Here is a 20237-nt window from a genome sequence, read left to right as displayed (position 1 = left end):
TCTTGATGACCAGACTGGCTAAGCACCTATTCCTCCCCCTTCTCCCACGTCTAAAGAGTCCCAGTTTTGACAAGAACATATGTGGTCGCCCTAATTATGGATAAAAGTAGAAAAAATTATAAAACAATACCTTTAGTATGATACCAGTAACTGATGTTTTTTTTTCATCCTAAAATGTGATAGCTAGGGTGAAAGGTAATTTTTTTTTTTTATTATTAATATTTGGCTCTTTCAACTTCTGATTCATGCTCTGGCTCTAAAGATGAGCCTCTAAAGATGAGACCTCTAAAGATGAGACCCAGTTAGTCCTTCTTTCCCATTACGAAAGTCTTTCAAGCCACACACGTTGGCGGTAACGCACTGGAGAGCTGCCTCATCTACAGTTTTCAAGACGTAGAATGAAAGATAACCAAAAACGCATTTCAAAAATCTTGTCCTTGGTCGATTCGAAATAGAAAAGTTGTGGGTTTCTCCTCTGGCACTGAAAAAAGCAAACAGGACACGGATGCTGTCTGTTGCAACCGAGGGTTCAGGCACCTGTTAGCAGTCCTCTTCTCACCTGGGATCCTCTCCGGTCCCGTGCTCCAGCCTCCCAGCCAGCTCTCACCCCTGGGCCACACTTCCAGGTCATGTGCTCAGACTGCACCTATAGTCCTCGTTGAACGTGTCAAAAAGAAATCCACCAGTCAAAATGTCTTCTCTTTCCCTGATTTTTTTTTTTTCTTTCTTTCAGGGCCATCTTTATTAGAAGGAAAGAATTTACAAATGATTTCTTGCTTTCATTCTTTATATTTTTTATTTTTTTTTAATCTTCCCTGACTTTTTGATTCTATTTCTGCAGTGGGCAAGAATGGCATTCTACCCCCAGGGTGTTAAAATACATGGTTTTTAAAACCTAGTATCTTGTGCTGGCTTTTTTCTTGATCTTCTGGATGTTCGAGTCTTTATTCCAGGGCGTGATAACTACACAAACCTCAACTGTGATCGTATATGAGTCTATCTAAGTCTTTGCTTGTTCTAAATTCCAGTACCCAGCAGCCTCAGTGCCAGCAAGCTTCAATCTGCCCTAGGCGCTGTTGCCTGCACTCATCCCAGGATATTACTGAGGGATGTGGAGTGGGGTACATGGTTTTGTATCTCCTGATTGGATTTATTCAGTTCGTCTGCTGTCAGATTTACCTGGAAATACACAGCCTTAAAAATATTTATGCCAACAAGAGGTCCATAAATAATTTGGCAATTATGTTTCCTATATTTACATGTTAATTTTTATGGGCTCAGTAAATGCAGCTAATGGCTTTTTTTTTTTTTTTTTTTTTTTGTCCACACTCTAATATGGAAATTTATTAGTTACATGAATGAATCAAAATACAATTTAAAATAAAAACCATGAATAACCCATCTGCTTACCCTTAATTACCCACACATTTAATGTGACTTTTTAAAAAATATTCATGGGTACGTGTTTGCATATGCTTGTGCAGAAATTATAGAAAGTTGGTGCTGACCAAAGTGAAGCAAGTATTTAGAAGGAAGTAATGAGAAAGTGGTGCATTTATTCTATTATTTCCTCTTAGACTCCCGTGAAAATCTTCCCATAGCAGCTCTCCAGCTCTCTGCGTGCTCTTTCAGATAGCAAACAATATTTTTTATGGTTTGAGTCTATGTTTGATAAGCATCATGTTGTGTGTCTAATGGAGACAGGAGGGTAATAAAATATATAACTACAAAACATATATATATATATCTTTTATGTAAAATTTAAGATCAGAAAAGGTATATTTAAAGTCTGAGCAGGGACAATGCTTTCTTTGGGAAAAGACTTCCAATGCACACGCACATACATGTACAAGTTATCACAAAAGAAAAGTTAAAATAGATGTTCAAAACTCATCATTGGGGCGCCTGGGTGGCTCAGTGGGTTAAAGCCTCTGCCTTCGGCTCAGGTCATGATACCAGGGTCCTGGGATCGAGCCCCGCATCGGGCTCTCTGCTCAGTGGGGAGCCTGCTTCCTCCTCTCTCTCTGCCTGCCTCTCAGCCTACTTGTAATCTCTGCCTGTCAAATAAATAAATAAAATCTTTAAAAACAAACAAACAAACAAAAACTCATCATTGTGATCTTACCTTCTATTTTTCCACGTCTTTGCCTTGTCAAATCTAAACAGAAAATATATGTTTTCAGAAGATATAATTTGTGGAAAATGACTGAGCTAGGAAAGGATGACACAACTCATTAGTTTATGATACCAGTCATAGCAATACTATAAGCAATAATCTTAGAGATTCAGTGACATGGAGGGAAAATATATGAAGATAAACTGTAAGCCAGTACTTTCACAGCAAAGAATCCTCAGGAAATAAAAATTGCTATTAATTTAAAATTATAAATTTTATGAAATTATCAGTTGAAGTTTTCCTCTTAGGAAAAAGACATAGTTTTTTTTAATTTTTTTTTCTCTCTCTCTCTATTTTAATCCCGTATCTAAACTACAATTTCACAGAAGAACTACATATGAAGATTTTTTTTTTTTCTTCCCATCTCAGTGTCTTTGCACATACCACTGTTTATCTGGAATCCTACAGGACCATGATGTGGCTGCCTGGTCTTCATCATTTCGCTTAAATGACGTCTCAGAGATAGGTGTTTCCTATTTCCTCTGTCTGAGTCATGACGGCCAATTCCTGACGGTCCACACTGAAACAGAGAATACCACTATCACTAGAGCATTGCCCTGATTCACTGTCTTTGTACTCCCTAAAATTTTTTTTATAGTATTCACTATTATCTGTCTGCCCTCAATCTCATGTAACCACTATGAAAGTACAGACTTTGTCTCTTTTTGGCATAACACAACACTGATCCATCTAAGATATTCTGTAAATATCTTGAAAAGTTCCATCTAAGATATTCTGTAGCCTCTAAAGGTTGATCTTTCATGCCTGCTTGCAGTCGTCTACCCTGTACACAAAAATAAAATAAAGTGGAGAAATAATGGAATCAATAGCTTTGAAAATCCTGTTTCTACAGATGGAAGTGATGCTAAGGTTAGGAAGTGATTTTTTTTTTTTTAAGATTTTTATTTATTTATTTATTTGACACAGAGAGAGAGAGAGAGAGAGAGAGAGATCACAAGTAGGCAGAGCAGAAGGCAGAGAGAGCAGAGGAAACAGGCTCCCTGCCTAGCCGAGAGCCTCATGTGCTTGATCCCAGGACTCTGAGATCATGACCTTAGCTGAAGGCAGAGACTTAACCCACTGAGCCACCCAGGTGCCCAGAGGAAGTGATTTTTGAATACAGATCAGATCCAAGTCACTGCTGGGAAATGATGTCCAAAGGTGAAGCCAAAGATTTGTAACTGTAAAATTCTTCAATATCAAACAGAGCAAAGGTGGTGCTTTGGGAGGCTATTGAGTTAAACAAAACGTTCTCTACAACGTAAAGTGAGTGATACTTGGAGACACTCAGGCAAGCAATAGAGCCTGGATATCATCCCACAGCCTTCTCCACAGAAGCCTGATGTGAAGAAGAGATGGTTCTGGAGAGATGAAAGGGTCTGCGCTTGTTTAATAGAGTGAAGCCCCATAAGAATTACAGTCAGCTCAAAAAGTCTTACAGAAAATTACATCTGTGCAAACTGACAGTTTGGCCGAAAAGAGATGGAGACATTTCAAAAACATTTCCCCAAATTTCTTCCAGTGGGCAGTAGGTTGAGTCGAGCCCACGGACTCAAACGTGTGCTAACCTTCACGGATAAAGCGGGACGGCTCAAAGGACAGAGAAAGAGCCTGGAGCATGGAACAGAGAGGTGTGGAGGGTCCTCTCTGGGCAGGCGCAGCACCAAATCCTAGTCAAGGAGACTCCAAGAACTCTCATGGACCCAGGCCTTCTGTATGCCTCTCATGCTCCCTGGTTGAGCTAGAGTGCCCAAGGGGATTATTCTATGCCCATTGCACCATTTTATGATGGAGGTGGGAGGAGGCATATCTTCAGTCTCCTATGCCTTCAGATTGAAGGAAACTCTACTCAAGAAGTGGTACCCAAAGAAACATTTATGCCCCTGCACTTGCCAGTGAAAGACTCTGGGTTCCAGCAGACTCTGTGAAGGAATAAGATTTTCAGGAACTTGCAATGCTGTTAGTGGGGCATGAAGAATTGGGGACCAGGGAGCAGGCAGTATTGGCTGGCTGCTGACAGGGCTTCCCGTGGTCATTACTTTTGGGCATTCACACCTGTGTGTAGTTCCCTCCCATGGCATAACAGGTTGGCCTATGTGGCCAACAGTGTGAGCCAGAGTGATGGCATGTCACCCCTAAGATGAGGTTAGCCTTTGGGGGAACATAGGTTTTGGGGTATGAAAATTTAGAAGTGGAAATAATTTTGCTTTGGTAGCTGAATGCTCTCATCACTTATTTTCTCTCTCTGTTCCTGATTGGGTTATAAGAAGGATCTTCTGATTCTCTCCATACCACTTTCTTTCATCTTCTACTTCCAAAAAATATTTTTTGGCTACTAAAGGAATCGATTATTATGCATCTAATCTTTCTACCCATTTGTATATATGGGTGTGCTTATAAGTTCATAGATATTTACCGAAGCTTCCAAATACACAGTTTAAATTATTCAAAAGGTAAATAATTCATTTTTGGACTATTTTAATCCCTCTTTTCCTGTGAAAAGACCCAATGGTCCATATTAATTTCCATATTAATCTATGCTCACACACATTATTTTTAATAATCCTTGACCTGTACATATTTGTTGTATTGTCTCCCTGGTTTTGTGTTTTTAGATTACTGGGCTATTAAGTTACTCCACTTACTTGTGACCCCCTCTAGAATTTCCATATAAATCCACTGGTTGGCATGAGCATATATATGACAATAATGAGTTCTTCCTGCCTTCCAAAGGAAGTAGGTGCATTTAAATTCTTTGCAGTGTCTGCTACCAATACATTTACCCAGTGAAGTCTTACATCAAATAAAGGTCTACTCAAATCTATGGTCAACTAATCTTCGACAAAGCAGGAAAGAATGTCCAATGGAAAAAAGACAGCCTCTTCAATAAATGGTGCTGGGAAAATTGGACAGCCACATGTAGAAAAATGAAATTGGACCATTTCCTTACACCACACACAAAAATAGACTCAAAATGGATGAAGGACCTCAATGTGCGAAAGGAATCCATCAAAATCCTTGAGGAGAACACAGGCAGCAACCTCTTCGACCTCTGCCACAGCAACATCTTCCTAGGAACAATGCAAAAGGCAAGGGAAGCAAAGGAAAAAATGAACTATTGGGATTTCATCAAGATCAAAAGCTTTTGCACAGCAAAGGAAACAGTTAACAAAATCAAAAGACAACTGACAGAATGGGAGAAGATATTTGCAAACGACATATCAGATAAAGGGCTAGTGTCCAGAATCTATAAAGAACTTAGCAAACTCAACACCCAGAGAACAAATAATCCAATCAAGAAATGGGCAGAGGACATGAACAGACATTTCTGCAAAGAAGACATCCAGATGGCCAACAGACACATGAAAAAGTGCTCCATATCACTCGGCATCAGGGAAATACAAATCAAAACCACAATGAGATATCACCTCACACCAGTCAGAATGGCTAAAATCAACAAGTCAGGAAATGACAGATGCTGGCGAGGATGCGGAGAATGGGGAACCCGCCTACACTGCTGGTGGGAATGCAAGCGGGTGCAACCACTCTGGAAAACAGCATGGAGGTTCCTCAAAATGTTGAAAATAGAACTGCCCTATGACCCAGCAATTGCACTATTGGGTATTTACCCTAAAGATACAAATGTAGTGATCCAAAGGGGCACATGCACCCGAATGTTTATAGCAGCAATGTCTACAATAGCCAAACTATGGAAAGAACCTAGATGTCCATCAACAGCTGAATGGATCAAGAAGATGTGGTATATATACACAATGGAATACTATGCAGCCATCAAAAGAAATGAAATCTTGCCATTTGCGACAACATGGATGGAACTAGAGCGTATCATGCTTAGCGAAATAAGTCAAGCGGAGAAAGACAACTATCATATGATCTCCCTGATATGAGGAAGTGGTGATGCAACATGGGGGCTTAAGTGGGTACGAGAAGAATAAATGAAAGAAGATGGAATTGGGAGGGAGACAAACCATAAGTGACTCTTAATCTCACAAAACAAACTGAGGGTTGCTGGGGGGAGGGGGTTTGGGAGAAGGGGGTGGGATTATGGACATTGGGGAGGGTATGTGCTTTGGTGAGTGCTGTGAAGTGTGTAAACCTGGTGATTCACAGACCTGTACCCCTGGGGATAAAAATATATGTTTATAAAAAATAAAAAATTAAAAAAAAATAATAAAGGTCTAAATTTTATTTTGCATTTTTATATCAGATCCTAAATGTACGATTATTATGTTGGATTTAGGAGTGGAGACCATCATAATCTGTGCTAGAGAGAGAAGATAATTGTTTGATTGTGGTGTCTTAGAGTTCCTCTTGGGAGTAGATTAGAGTCCTTGAAGATAGGACTCTTCTTATGTCAATTTTCTTTCCTCTGCGGTATTGCACATCCAATACGTATTTAATGAATTGTTAAATCCACCTATAGTCATAAAAGAAGCAGCTTTCTGTGTCTTCTCAATCCTTCTAAAAAAGCAGGGAAGTCTGAAATATGAAAAGGTAAGATGCGAGCAAGAAGTGATTTCTCATACTCAGTATCAGACTCATCCTCTCTGATACGACCCTGTCAGAATTCTCACAGCCATGATGTCATCCAACCTTGTGTTTATGACATTAGGACCTGGGGCTAGGGAAGGGGCTGGAGGAAGGAAAGTCACAGGAAATGCCAGAAGGATACAGGAATGTCCCTTAAAATCTTGTTTCTTCTACAGTTTCTATTTCACAAAAACGTTGGCAGAGCTGCCCTTTAATTTAATAGACCTGTTGTATACCCTCAGAAGGCCTAATTAATCCAATTAAGATTTCAATACCATTTCAATACCATTATACTTGCTTTCTTTTTGGCAATGAAGAAGGCAGCAGCACTCGATGTGATCTATCATATGCATAAATGCTGAGGATGGTCATAAGCCCTTCTCCCTAAATAACATCCTTATTAGCAAATACCACTCTCCACAGCCTCCCCCAGTTCTGTAGCTTACTTCTTACCTCTCCCTGGAATAATAACACATTTAAGAAGAACATCATCAAAGAAAAAGTCAAAGTGAGCACTGGAAACCTACTGTAGCTGTAGGATTTGTATCCCAATTTCCTCCAGTATTCACAGTCCCAGAGGAGGAAGATAATCCTTCAGCCTAAAGGCCACGATTACCACTGTCATGGCCATTAAGTTAGGATGTGCGTTGAGATTGCAAGAACTTGCCAGTACCCTTTTCCTCCTCACTACTTTTTAAGTAATCACAGAGAATTTGGGGGGAGGGTGCAAGGCTCTAATTCCTTATCCTGATTTGTAATCTGAGGATAACTACTTGCCACTTGGTGGGTATCATACAGAGCCAGTTTGAATGCCAAGCATTTTTTTACATTCACATACTTAAAACAACAAGTTTGTTCCTATTATCCCTGCAGGATTACAGGTAGCAGGGGGCCTGGGTAGAACGGAGACCAACAGAAGGGTTTAAGGGCTTATTTAAGTAAATAACAAAGCCACTTGCCTAAAGGCAAAACCAACCCTGGAAGCCAAGTCCCTTTACTAGGGATTAGTGGCTACAAAAATGTGCTTTCTCTAAAGCAGCACTCTTCAAGGAAATACTCAAATTCACTTCTGTTGTCCTTCTGCTAAAAGGAATAGAGTTCTTGTGGTAGTTTTAACCTCCTTACAACAGATGCTGTATGAACTCAAGGGGAGCTCTGGCTGCCTTGAGAGCTTGAAGGACAGGCATCCTGCCATCCATGGGGGCTGTGTCCCATCTTCCAGGAGACAGAAAGAGACTGAAAGAACAGAAAACCTGGGATGTCTGGAAGCTCAGTCACTAAGCGTCTGCCTTTAGCTCAGGTCATAATCTCAGAGTCCTGGGATCAAGCCCCGCATCAGGCTCCCTGCTCAGCCAGGAGTCTCCTCCTCCCTCTGCCTCTGCTCCCCCTGCTTGTGCACTCTGTCTTTCTGATTAAAAAGAACAACAGCAAAACACATAGAAAACCCAAGGCTCAAGTAGACATCTGCTAAGACTGTGGCTGATTGGCAGCCGATTTGTAAGAAACATCATTTAGAACAGGTGACTTGCAGTACAAAGCATGACCTCTGTTTCCTTTCCTGCCTCAAACTTGTCAAAATCTCAAAACCTTTGACCAATTTTCCTGTGAACATGAATGACTGCTACAATATTTCATCATTGAATTCCCATATTTCTCAAAGCAGTAATACGATACTATGGTATATTTTAGACATTAAGTGCACGATTGCTTATATTCAAGTAATTTTTGAGGAAGCTATACCAACAGGGTCAGAGTACCATATATGATGCATCTCCAAGGCTAAAAAGCAAAATGCTATTCATGCCTATATAAACAGCCAGAAAGAGCCATGCACTGTTTTCACAGAAACCTCTGTTTCTAGAGATTATTGCCGCATGGGAACCTCTGCCTTTGTGAAGGAACAAGAAAATAAATAAATAAATAAATAACTCACTCTGTGTTAGAACATCTGTATTCTGTGACAGAAAAAGTTGCTTTTGTAGTAAAATAACATCACAAGTCCCTAATTAAATCCTTAAAATTAGCATATGGATCAGGGAGGGACTTCCTCTTGTCTCCTAAGTGTTTTGTTATTTAAGAACTCAGCCTCTGACAGGTATTAGGACCTTGCAACAACAAAGGAGTAGAAAGGGGGTGCATCCATCCCAGAGACTCTGGGGTTTTCCTTGAGGAGCTTGCAAACCGTGAGTCTCCTCTTGGGCTGTCCACAGGTAGATCTCACCTGTTCCCTCACTCATTCTCAGGACAAGACATTTCCAGCCTCTCCACAGGGCTCAGAGTAGCCTGTTCCTGCCCTTTGTCTCTAAGTGTGCTGCACTGCTGGCCTGTCAGCTCCAGGACGCTATATTCTCTCTCCACCCCATTAACCTGGAAGCTGTCAAGACGTGTTATTTCCCTAGAGATAATTGTTTTTTAAATTTCTAAGTTCTGGAGATCTGGAGTCAGAGATCCGGCATGTTCAGATCTGTTCCCCAGGACCTGATGGATTAAACTGAAGGATTTGTGCTCTAGCTCATGTTTCCAGAATCAGACGAATTAAACAGATTGGACTATTGAAATTATTCCTGAAGATCAACAGCGACAGAATGAAAATAAACTATGGAAAGCAAGGAACATGAGTAATTGTTTATAACAGAGTCGGACACTGCCTGTGCCAATTTATACCAACTATTATCAGAAGGATCGTTCTCCTTTATACCTAGAATATTTTCAGACAATCAGGTTATTATTCATCATTTTCTTTAAGTAAAAATAAAGAAACATTCAAAATGTTCAAACTTCTTTTCAAAATTCAGTTTTCAGACCCATTCTAATGCATGGGGGCAGAGGAGATGGCTGACTAAGGGTGGGTGTAGAAACCATTAATGTATGCATGTGAGAATATGGACCATGATAGGATATCACTCATGAATACGGTGAATTAGATGTCAAAATTGTATTTATTATGCATTAAAGTAAAATTCAGCATTGTTTATAGAGGGACAATGGAACCCCTCACCCTAGCTACTTAACTCTGGAAAATTTTACAAATTGAGCATGTCATCGCCTTGGTATGAGTTCCTTCATGTCGGCTACCATGCAGAGGTGTGTGAGGGGATGAGAGAGTGAGCAGGATGAGGAGTTCTGGGGTATGGAGGAGAGTCCAGGGGAGTTGTCTTGCAAAGGAAGGAGCCAGGTGATGCCACAAGCAACAGAAGGGCCGGGAGACACTGAGTATCCACACGTGACTGTTTAATGATTAACATGTAGTGAGTAGTCTACACAACTGAGATAGAAATTCTGATCTTCTGGGGCTCCTTGGTGGCTCAGTGGGTTAAAGCCTCTGCTCTCAGCTTGGGTCATGATCCCAGGGTCCTGGGATGGAACCCCACATTGGGCTCTCTGTTCAGCGGGGAGCCTGCTTCCTCCTCTCTCTCTGCCTGCCTCTCTGCCTACTTGTGATCTCTGTCTGTCAAATAAATAAAATCTTAAAAAAAAAAAAAAGAAATTCTGATCTTCTGCAAGATTACCTTGGGTAAGACATTCAGCGTTTCTGTTAAATGATCATTTAAATGGTAGGTAATAACAGAATGCTGACAATTAAACTTATTTTTTTTAAAGATTTTATTTATTTATTTCACACAGACAGAGAGCACAAGCAGGCAGAGAGCCAGGCAGAGAGAAAGAGAGAGAGAGGAGGAAGCAGGCTCCCTGCGAGCAGAGAGCCCGATGTGGGGCACGATCCCAGGACCCTGAGATCATGACCTGAGCTGAAGGCAGAGGCTTAACCCACTGAGCCACCCAGGCTCCCCTGGCAATTAAACTGATTAATCCATGTAAAGAATGATGGCATTTTGTTTAATAGGAGGGCATTTAGTTAAAATATTAACCCACTTTTGTTAGCTAGCAACTCACAGTTTTACCTGAAGCTAACCCTGTCCCTAAGGTTAGGTTTCATAAGAAACTCTTATTCATCAGAGGCAGATCTGAATGTTATCAAGGAACACCTACAGAAATACGATACGTGTACATGGGACGTGAATACTCAGCCCAGGGGGGGGGGGCGGGGAGGTAACTGTGTTGCTTGTCCACATGGGTCTATTCCTAGAAGGCTGCTGCACTGTCTTGTTTTCAACATTTTCGGGGAGGGGGCTTTTCTATAATTACAGTCACACTGACAGTCATGTCCACTTACTAGCTAAGTGCATTTCAGTTAAACTGAGTGCATTTCACTTAAAATGGAGAGGGTTTATAGCATTCACCTGCTACAGAGGAAAAAATCACTGACTTTGTGACCAGGCAGATCCTATTTGCATTTTGGTTCCACCACTTACTAATTTTGTGATGCGGGTAAATTATCTCTTTTCTGAGCCTGTTTTTCATCTACAATGTGGAATAATAATTTCTGCTTTGCAGGAGTGTTATGAGGGTTAAGTATAAATTACTTTTCGGTTCATAATGTTGGTACATAGTACTCAGTGAATAACAGTCAATATTATGAATTTGATTTTAACAGTAAGCTATAGGAAAAGTACTGTCACATGGATTCTTATAATCCATCAAAACAGGTTGTAAAAATGACTTACAGAAACATCTACCGTGGCAATGACTAACATTTTGAAAAGCTTTATTTTTCCTTTGAGAACCATAGACCAACACAATGTCTGTGCTTTCTTTTCCTCTTGCCAAGAAGGATAATATCCATGATGCATGGACTAACTCTAATGAAAATTTTTATTCTTAAGACACAAAGTATTTCCCAACACAGAACATAAGGTCTTTGTGTTATTGTCAGCATCGGAGACACATTTCTGGGAAAGAAATCAAGAAACCCGAGAGTTCTGCAGGCATTAAATACCAAAGTAAAAATGAAAATAAAAATACACACGGAATTAAAAAAAAAAAAAAAAAGCCTGAGATGAAAAATATGTCGATCAGGAAACATCCAGTTTATGCATTAGAAATGTTTAAAACCAGTATTTTTGCTATGAACTAACAGACCCATGCAGCTTACCTGATGCTCCCCTGTGTTAGCTTTTTTTTTTTTTTTAAGATTTTATTTATTTATTTGACCGAGAGAAATCACAAGTAGATGGAGAGGCAGAGAGAGAAAGAGAGGGAAGCATGCTCCCTGCTGAGCAGAGATCCCGATGTGGGGCTCGATCCCAGGACCCCGAGATCATGACCTGAGCCGAAGGCAGCGGCTTAACCCACTGAGCCACCCAGGCACCCCCCCTGTGTTAGCTTTGAAGGTTTAGTGCCATCCGTGGAGACACAGGCAGGAAAAGGATTTCTTCTTCTGTACCAACAAGAGGAAAACAAATGGACCCTTCCCCCATACACGTTAGCGGCCTTCCCCCTGTGGGCTTCTGATCAACAAATCATGTAAAAGAAGCCTTTTTGTTATATTTGACACTATAATGTTCCTAGCTGGAGGTACCTGGAGATGCCCAAGGACTGGGCTCTTGCATACATTCAAAATACTCCTTTGTTAAAACAGTCAAGCTGTTTATCCCCAGAAGTTACTGATTGAGTCTATGTTTCATTTTCTACATGTATGTGGATTCAATGGCCTTTTCCTCTGAACTACTTAAAAAATAGTATTCATTAAAAGTCCCATGTGTAACTGAGGGTTAAACTAAGGGGAGGGGATAGGAGGGGAGGGAAGTATGGAGAGGGTGGTTGGGTTAGGGACATTGGGGAGGGTATGTGCTATAGTGAGTGCTGTGAAGTGTGTAAGCCTGACGATTCACAGACCTGTACCCCTGGGGCTAATAATACATTATATATTTAAAAAATTTTTTTTAAATAAAAAATTATATATATATATATATATATATAGAGAGAGAGAGAGAGAGAGAATGTAGATACCATATATTTTTTTAAAGTCCCATGTTTACATGTTTTATGCACCAAAGGAGATTATTCATCAAATGAACAAAATTTGAGATGATGAGCTAACGTTAGGAGGAGTCATAAAAGAAATCTGAATTAAATCTTTTAAGTAATGAGGGAAAGGTTATTTTAAAGCTACTTAATGAAAAAAAAAGGAAACATCACTGTTTTGGTTATGTTTTACAATTAAATAGCTTCAAAATGCATGTCAACATATATAATTTAAATACAGAGAATATAAATACAATCTAATTAGGGATTCTGACAAGTTTCCTCTCTGTTCCTAGAAGGTTTGTGCAACAGTCACATCTGTGACTTTCCTGACTGTAGCTAGCCAGCTGATCTATCTGCCCGGCTCTCATACAGACCCAACCCTTTTCATTTTCAGATGGTTCTAAACATTTGCATGTCCTTTCTGATTTTAGCCAAAACACACCTTTCTGTAAAATTTATAATCTCTGGGCTTACCTTTTAAATGATCCAAGATGAGATCAAACAATCCCTCCACATGATAGACTTCCTAAAATGTGATGGAATTTACTCGCCAGAATTATCCTCCCTAACCATCCCCCATTTGTAAGATAAAAACACCTCCATGTTTTTTTTTTCATCCACAATTGACAATATTATTATTATTATTACTACTACTACTACTACTACTACTACTTATTTAAGAGAGAGCATGCACCCACAAGCCATAAGGAGGGGCAAGAAGGCAGAGAGAGAAAGACTTTCAAGCAGACTCCATGCCCAGCATAGGAACCTAACATGGGGCTCCATCTCACGACCCTGAGATCATGACCTGAGAGAAACCAAGGGTCAGAGCACAACCCAGGCATCCCGGAAATATTATTTCAAACCTTTGTATGGCTATGGTATCCTGTTTTTGGACACCATGTACTTTCCTCCTGTTAAAATGTGCATGGAAACTATGCTTCTAGTACAGTCTAAGTAGAGAAAATCATGGGCTCTCACTAACTTTCTCCAAACACCAAACCTATAAGAAACAGTCATCATTTGCCTTGCAGCCAAATCACTGTGCTGAGATGATAGACATTTACCATAAAGGGCCAGAGAATAAGTATTCCAGGTTTTGTTAGCCAGGGGGTCTCTGTTGAAATTACCCAACTCTGCTGTTTCAGTGAAGGACACCCCTGTACACAACAGAGAAACAAAATGAAATGTCGACAGTCAATAAAATTTTATTTATAAAGTTGGCTGTTGACTGGATTTGGCTTGCAGGCCACGGTTTGCCAACCTTTTGTTTCAGTCTAGCGAGGTAAACGCTGCTTGTCACAGTGACCTCCAGCTTTTGAAATGCATCCTGTAATGGTGCATTGTGTATTAGTTTGAGTGCACGATATTTAAGGGTCTTCCCTATTCAGCTTCATTTAGTAAAAGCTCGTTGATAACTGTAATGCACTCACGTTTATTTTGTGCTTTATTTTATTATTCATCATGTTGGCTGGTTCTCAAAGTTCGGTGTGGTCCCTCCTACCTGTTTGGCAATTCAATCACAGATGAACAATTATTACCAGAACGTGGGCAAGAATGAGTTTTTCAGGTTAAAACTTTTTTGTTAGTGTTTCATGAGTGTCTCTGCTGACCATTTCATAACATATAAACTGATTCCATGACCTGGTCCATACTGGTCCTTCTCACCCAGCGGAATCTCATCAGGTACATTTCCAAAGAGCAAATGGTAATGTTAGTGGGTATTTCATGTGTCACTACAGGAACCAATGTCAGTGGTCCTTAGAGAACTTAGATCCCAAGTGTTTACTGCTTCATCTAGCACCATAATTTGAATAAACCCCAAGATTAACTACTTGAATATATGAAACGATATCAGTCTGGTCCCAGGCACTGAAGAAAAGGCATGTGTGTTCTTTGTGGAAAGTCCTAGGAGAACTTCTGTCAGTGGGGAAGATGGTTCCTGCCGTGATGCTATTCCCGGCACATCACTGGCCGCCTCACGCCCTGACAAGACACCTTGCAGCAGGTGCTTGCTTTGTTTTCGAGCATAATGGTTAATGGCTTTTTCTGCTCTCAGAATTTTTTAAGCCATTAATTTTATCTCAGCCCTTTTTGCATCCCACAGTCTGCTGCATACTAATCGAGGGAGTACATTTCTCTTACAAGCATGTCTCCTCACCTGCTCAAACCAATCCATCCCTTCCCTATCACATGTCTTCAGGCTCGGGGCCTTCTTTTATTGCCTTGGTGACAAGTTGACAAAATGCAAGGCTTTATTCCTGCCCTTTATTTCTGGTGGTGAAGTAGGGATATGATGGCTTTAGATCCTCATTTTCGCCGTCACTCAAACATGGACGTGGAGGCTCCGCAAGAGCTCGGAGGGCATCCCCTGCCCAGCTCTGCTGCGGGCATAAAATCCGCTAGAGGAATGTTCCACAAGCACTCAGGAGCTATAACAAGCACAAACTCAGTTCTTTTCTATTAAGTTACATTCTGCATTAACTATAAAAGCTGATTAGGATTAAGTCAGTGATTTCATAATGTAGCTGCCTTTATAAAAAGATGCAGTCTGATGACTAGGATGACTCACGAAGCTATGATAATAAAACCACTCTGCACTGCTCTCAAAGCCTTCTCCATCCTGATCCTATATTCCATCATTTAGCTCAGGGACTTTATCTAACATCCATTGTCCAGACTGTATGAAGCTGCAACTAGAAGCTCTTCCTTTCTCAGTTTTTCCCAAGGAGGTTTAGGTCCTCAGTCAAAAAGTACTGTGCAATTCCCAGCATAGAGGGAAGACTACATAGCTATGCTTCTCTACCAACATTCCACTAAACAAGGGTAAAGACATAGAATAGTACAAGTCTTCGGTTAAGAAGAGAAGGGAGGGAAGACATCAATGCAGCAAAAATGTCAATGTTTCTAATGGACAAAGAGAAGAATATGGTAATCGATAAGGATAGATCAGAAAAATGTTTAGCCTGGAGTATGTGAAGAACAAAATATAATCTAGAAAGAGCAAGACGGTGTGGCAAAAACTTGGAGGCTCTTGGTGCACAGAACAGTAAGGCACTAAGTAGATAGGAATGAAATTTGTGACTACAAATACTGCGATTTTCTTCTCAACAATACATGAAAGATATGGAAGGGTTTATACATAAATTTGACCTCTGGGATCTCTGCATGCTTGAGTGGGTAGGAAATACAAAAGCTTCTGATTTCTGGTGTTTGGGATCCCTCATCATCAGTGAAACTCACTCAGTGAGAAGCCCCCATGCTGAACTCAGTGTTGTCAATCACCCCCCGCCCCGCAACTGCTTTTTTTTTTTACCCCTTGAGATGCAGAAAAAATAAGGTAGAAAAAACTATATTGTATGCATGGAAACATCTGAATACAGCGTTCAATCCACAAAGCAAGAATTTGGTATTTTGAAAAAAAAAATACCAACAGAAAACAAAAAAGAAATTATCTAGAAAATTTTTTAAAATGCCGAAAAAATATTTAATTAGATGTTATCATAAGTAATTTTGACATTCCATTGAAAATCATGAGAAAGGAAGAGAGAAGGAAGAAATATGAGTGAAAGATCAGCCCAGGGAGTTCAACAGAAAGATAATAAATGTTTCATTAAAATGGAGAACATAGAAGAAACAATTAAAACAAAAATACAAGAGAATTATAAAAACTTGTTCTTCAGAATGAATGTGTTCATCAAATACCTGTAACAAAGTTATACCCACAGAGTCACAAAATTACAGAATATTAGATGTAAAAAGATTCTAAATGCTTTCAAGGAATACAATAGGAACTTTTACTTTGATTAATGCTTGACTAAATTTACATGGACCAAACTCGTCATGAAAATAACTAGTCAGTATAAAGAAATTAAAATACATACATAAGAGTTAAATGGATAGTAAGGAGTTAGATTACATTTTCACATAAAACCAAACAAATCAGTAGCAAAATGGCAGACGATTCACAAAAATAGGTAAAACTTGAAATTCACAAAGGAAGAATCCATATGGCAGTGAACATCTGAAAAAGCACTTCACTCTTTGAATAATCAGGGAATTCAGTATTGTGTATCTGGTGATTACAAAATATGCCTGAAAATTCTTTATGATCCTGACATTAAGTCTAGGGATCTATGTATCTGATTTTATCTACATTAAAAAAAATTCTTATCTTGCTTTTATAAAAAGCTAAAAACCATTATTCTTATTTTTTTGATTTTAAGGTGTTCTAATATCTACTTATAAATGCATGCGGAATTAATTTTGGAGTAAACGTCTTGGCTTGGAATATATTATCTTCCATTTGGCACATTTTATTCCCTTACATCTTTAATTATAGCTCTTGTTTCACTTTCATCAAAGCAGACTATCTGGAGATTGGTTCTCTTTTCTCCAGTCTGTGTCCATGACTTTCAGTCTCTTTGTTTTTATATCTTCATTATCTCCTGCTAAACACTACAGAGCTTCTTAAGATTTTCCTTGACTCTTTCGAATTAGTTTCTGTACTTTACCAATTTTTCTCCCTAATGAAGTTGCCCAAACTGGCCATGTGAATGGGTTTATATTCCTTCCCCCTCTTACTCAGTTCCTTCTCATCTCTTCTCTTCAACCTATTCTGAAACCACAATAAAATACTTTCTAAATTTTACTTGTGCTTCTTACTTTGGATCATTTCTAAACTGTGAATTCTGTCTTTATTTTGACTGCAGCCCTACATGGTCCAACAGACACAGATTGTTAACCAAGGGGCCTTAGAAACCCCAGACAAGCAAGGAGCCATGGTTGTCAGTGTTATTAGCTGCAGGATTACTCCTGGAAGTTCAGTAATGACCAAAAACAAACAAACAAACAAACAACAACAACAACAAAAAACAGGGGGGGGAGTGGGGTGGGAAGAGGAGATAATACCTTCCTGCCTTTTGTAATTGATCATAATAGAGCAAAGCAGACAGCAGGGTGTGCAAGTTTTCAATACCTTTGATGTGAAACTTCTTTCTGATTGAAAAAAAAAAAAAAAAAAGAGTTGGTAAGTGGATCACCATCAGTTTGGAAAGAGGAAAATAGGAATAGGAATCAGGCTGATAATTCGGGCTAATGAGACAAAGGGGGCAGGATCCTGAACAAGCTGTGCTCTTGACCTTAAGGGACATGCCTGCTCACTTGGAGAAAACAGTCAATTAAATCAGCAAGTACAATGCAGAATAAGGACTAGTAGTAAAAACTGCCAATAACATGGTGTTTGGGGACGATATAGATGGACAGTTTGTGTCCTCATCACTGCACCAGGACAGGCTGGAGCTGGAAGTGACAGGAGTAGCACTGGGATAGTCAACACCTTTATGACCGACCTTTCATTTCATTTAGAAATGAAAAGGAATGCAGAGCAAATCTGTGAGTGACTTAAAACTAAAACAGATACATTTTGTTAAATATGACAACATTGGCCTAAAATAGATGGACAATCACAAAATGAATTGGACCAGACAAAAATCAAAGAATTACATTCATATTTAAGAAAATGGAAATAAATTTAAAATTTGATATTGAAAATTTGCTTTAACAGGAAGAGGAGGAGGAGGAGGAGGATCTTTGGTTGACAAACAAGAACATGCAAAGCACCCCAATCAAAGTAATATTTTAGGTGATTTTACACATGCTGTCTTCAGTCTTCATATTAACCCAAGTGATGCATATTCTTTTTAAGATTTATTTATTTACGTTGGGGAGGAGCAGAGGGAGAGAATGAAGGAGAGAAGCAGACTCAGCTGAGCATGGAGCCTGATGTGGGGCTTGATTCCACGACCAAGATCATACCTAAGCTGAGATCAAGAGTGGGACAGACGCTCAACTACCTGAGCCACCCAGGCACCACTGATCCAAATTCTTAATCAACATTTTATAGAATTAATTTCTCCATGGCCATTTTGCTGATAGTGGTGTAATCAGTATTTGAACCCAAAATTAGTATTGAGGGATCTAAGTGGATGATACTGGTTTAGATATAATTTATTGGAATAAAAGAGGCAAATCATTTGGTTACCTTTTAAATGTATAAATTATATTTGGTGAAAATACTGTAGAAAATATGCTTATGTATATTAATGCAGGATGCTTAATTATTTTAAGATACTATGACATGCATTGAGTCTCCATCCAAAAGGTATTGAGAAAGCTGTCAAAATACAGAGAACAAGGTTGTTTGGTATCATCAGATGCATGATCCAATACTCTGAACTCACAGCATCTCAGGAAAAGGGCTCCCAGGTGACCATGAGGCCCTGCACATGGGAAAAAGGGAGGAATCGAAGGTGAGAGTACTGACATGTCTCTAAAAGGCACTGTGCAGGACCCTTCATGTGGTTCTTAAGTACCTCAGGGATGTCTCTCATATAAGAACAGTATCAATAAATCACATGCTCATGAATCCACACCTGACTAGAATTACCATACCCAAGTGCCCCTTGCTTGAAAACAGTGCTCATTCTCCTGATGGCTTTTATGAGTTGACTTTGATGCTACCAATGTGGCAGCCTATAAATGTGATCGGTTTCTCTATCCTAGCTAGGATGAGCAAACTGGGGCCTTGTGACAGGGTGTGAAATGGGTTACCTGGGTGGTTGAAAGAAGAAGAAACCCTGAGAGTATGGTTCTTTGGGGTGAATTCCTTTAGAATATATAGGTTTGGACGTACCACATAAATACATTTCTCTTCCTCCAGAAGGTTGAAACAGACACAATGCGTAAGATTTCTACTAAAATGGGCAGTCATTTTTGAATAACTGCAGGAGTTCAATGATAGAAATGGCTGCATTGAGTGTTGGGTTTTATCCATCACTGATGGAATTAAATGAAATACAATGGTGTTTGGTCAGGAATGTTTTGCAGATGACCTTCCCCTGGGGAGAAGCTTATTTCAAATGATGTAGAAGTCCCCTGTCAGCATTAAATTCTTTGACACTAATCATTATGAAAAAAAAAAAAAAGGCAATAAACAATTCAACAAATAATTAGATATTGAACAATGTGGATAAATAGAAAAATTGCCATTTAGTTAAATATGCTCTCTGATGAAATCCTTTAGCTTTATCGAAGTGTATTGCCAAGGGACCTTGTAATATTATTTGTAATAAAGAAACGATTTCTCCTTTAGTTATGATTCAGTCAAGAACTATTAGGTAGAAAGAATTGAAGAGTGCATAATGTATCTGTAACTGTGAAGATAATTGGGGGAAGGAAAAGACCAATGTATAAGATGAATCAAATCACCAAACAATCACCTCAGGAAAACGTGCACCTGGGCAGCAGAGCTAATGGTTACTTACTAATAATTGTATGCAACCATTATTCTAGAGGCATACTCCAACTTTAATATACAAAAGCAATTTAATATGGTTCTAACTCCCACCTCATGAACAGCTTTAATTTACATTTGGATTGTGTGGTTTGTATTAAAGCTGTGTCTACTGTGGTTTGTCATTCCAATAAGTTGGGCCTTGGGATAGGAATGTGAGTGGGCAAGAAATCTGAATTAACTTGAGACAACCTTTTTCTTGATTATCAACAGTATTAAGTTCAAAAATGGAAGTACATAATTTGTTCAAAATATATTTTGAATTATAGGTTATCCCACTCTGGGAGC

The 20237-nt window shown here is 39.4% G+C and overlaps 1 long non-coding RNA gene across 1 annotated transcript; it reads right to left on the bottom strand.

Annotated features, from left to right (window-relative positions):
- Positions 1–1956: 1956 nt before the first annotated feature.
- On the bottom strand, positions 1957–7380 carry LOC131830335 (uncharacterized). Its single transcript, XR_009353112.1, has 3 exons — positions 7255–7380; positions 2561–2696; positions 1957–2158 (listed from the first exon to the last, which is right to left on the bottom strand). It is a non-coding gene; the product is annotated as an uncharacterized LOC131830335 (long non-coding RNA).
- Positions 7381–20237: the final 12857 nt, after the last annotated feature.

This window comes from Mustela lutreola, chromosome 4 (assembly GCF_030435805.1).
Source record: "Mustela lutreola isolate mMusLut2 chromosome 4, mMusLut2.pri, whole genome shotgun sequence".
NCBI classification, from domain to species: domain Eukaryota; kingdom Metazoa; phylum Chordata; class Mammalia; order Carnivora; family Mustelidae; genus Mustela; species Mustela lutreola.
The sequence above is the reverse complement of the archived record's forward strand: the minus strand, read 5'-3'. Positions and strand labels throughout refer to the sequence as shown.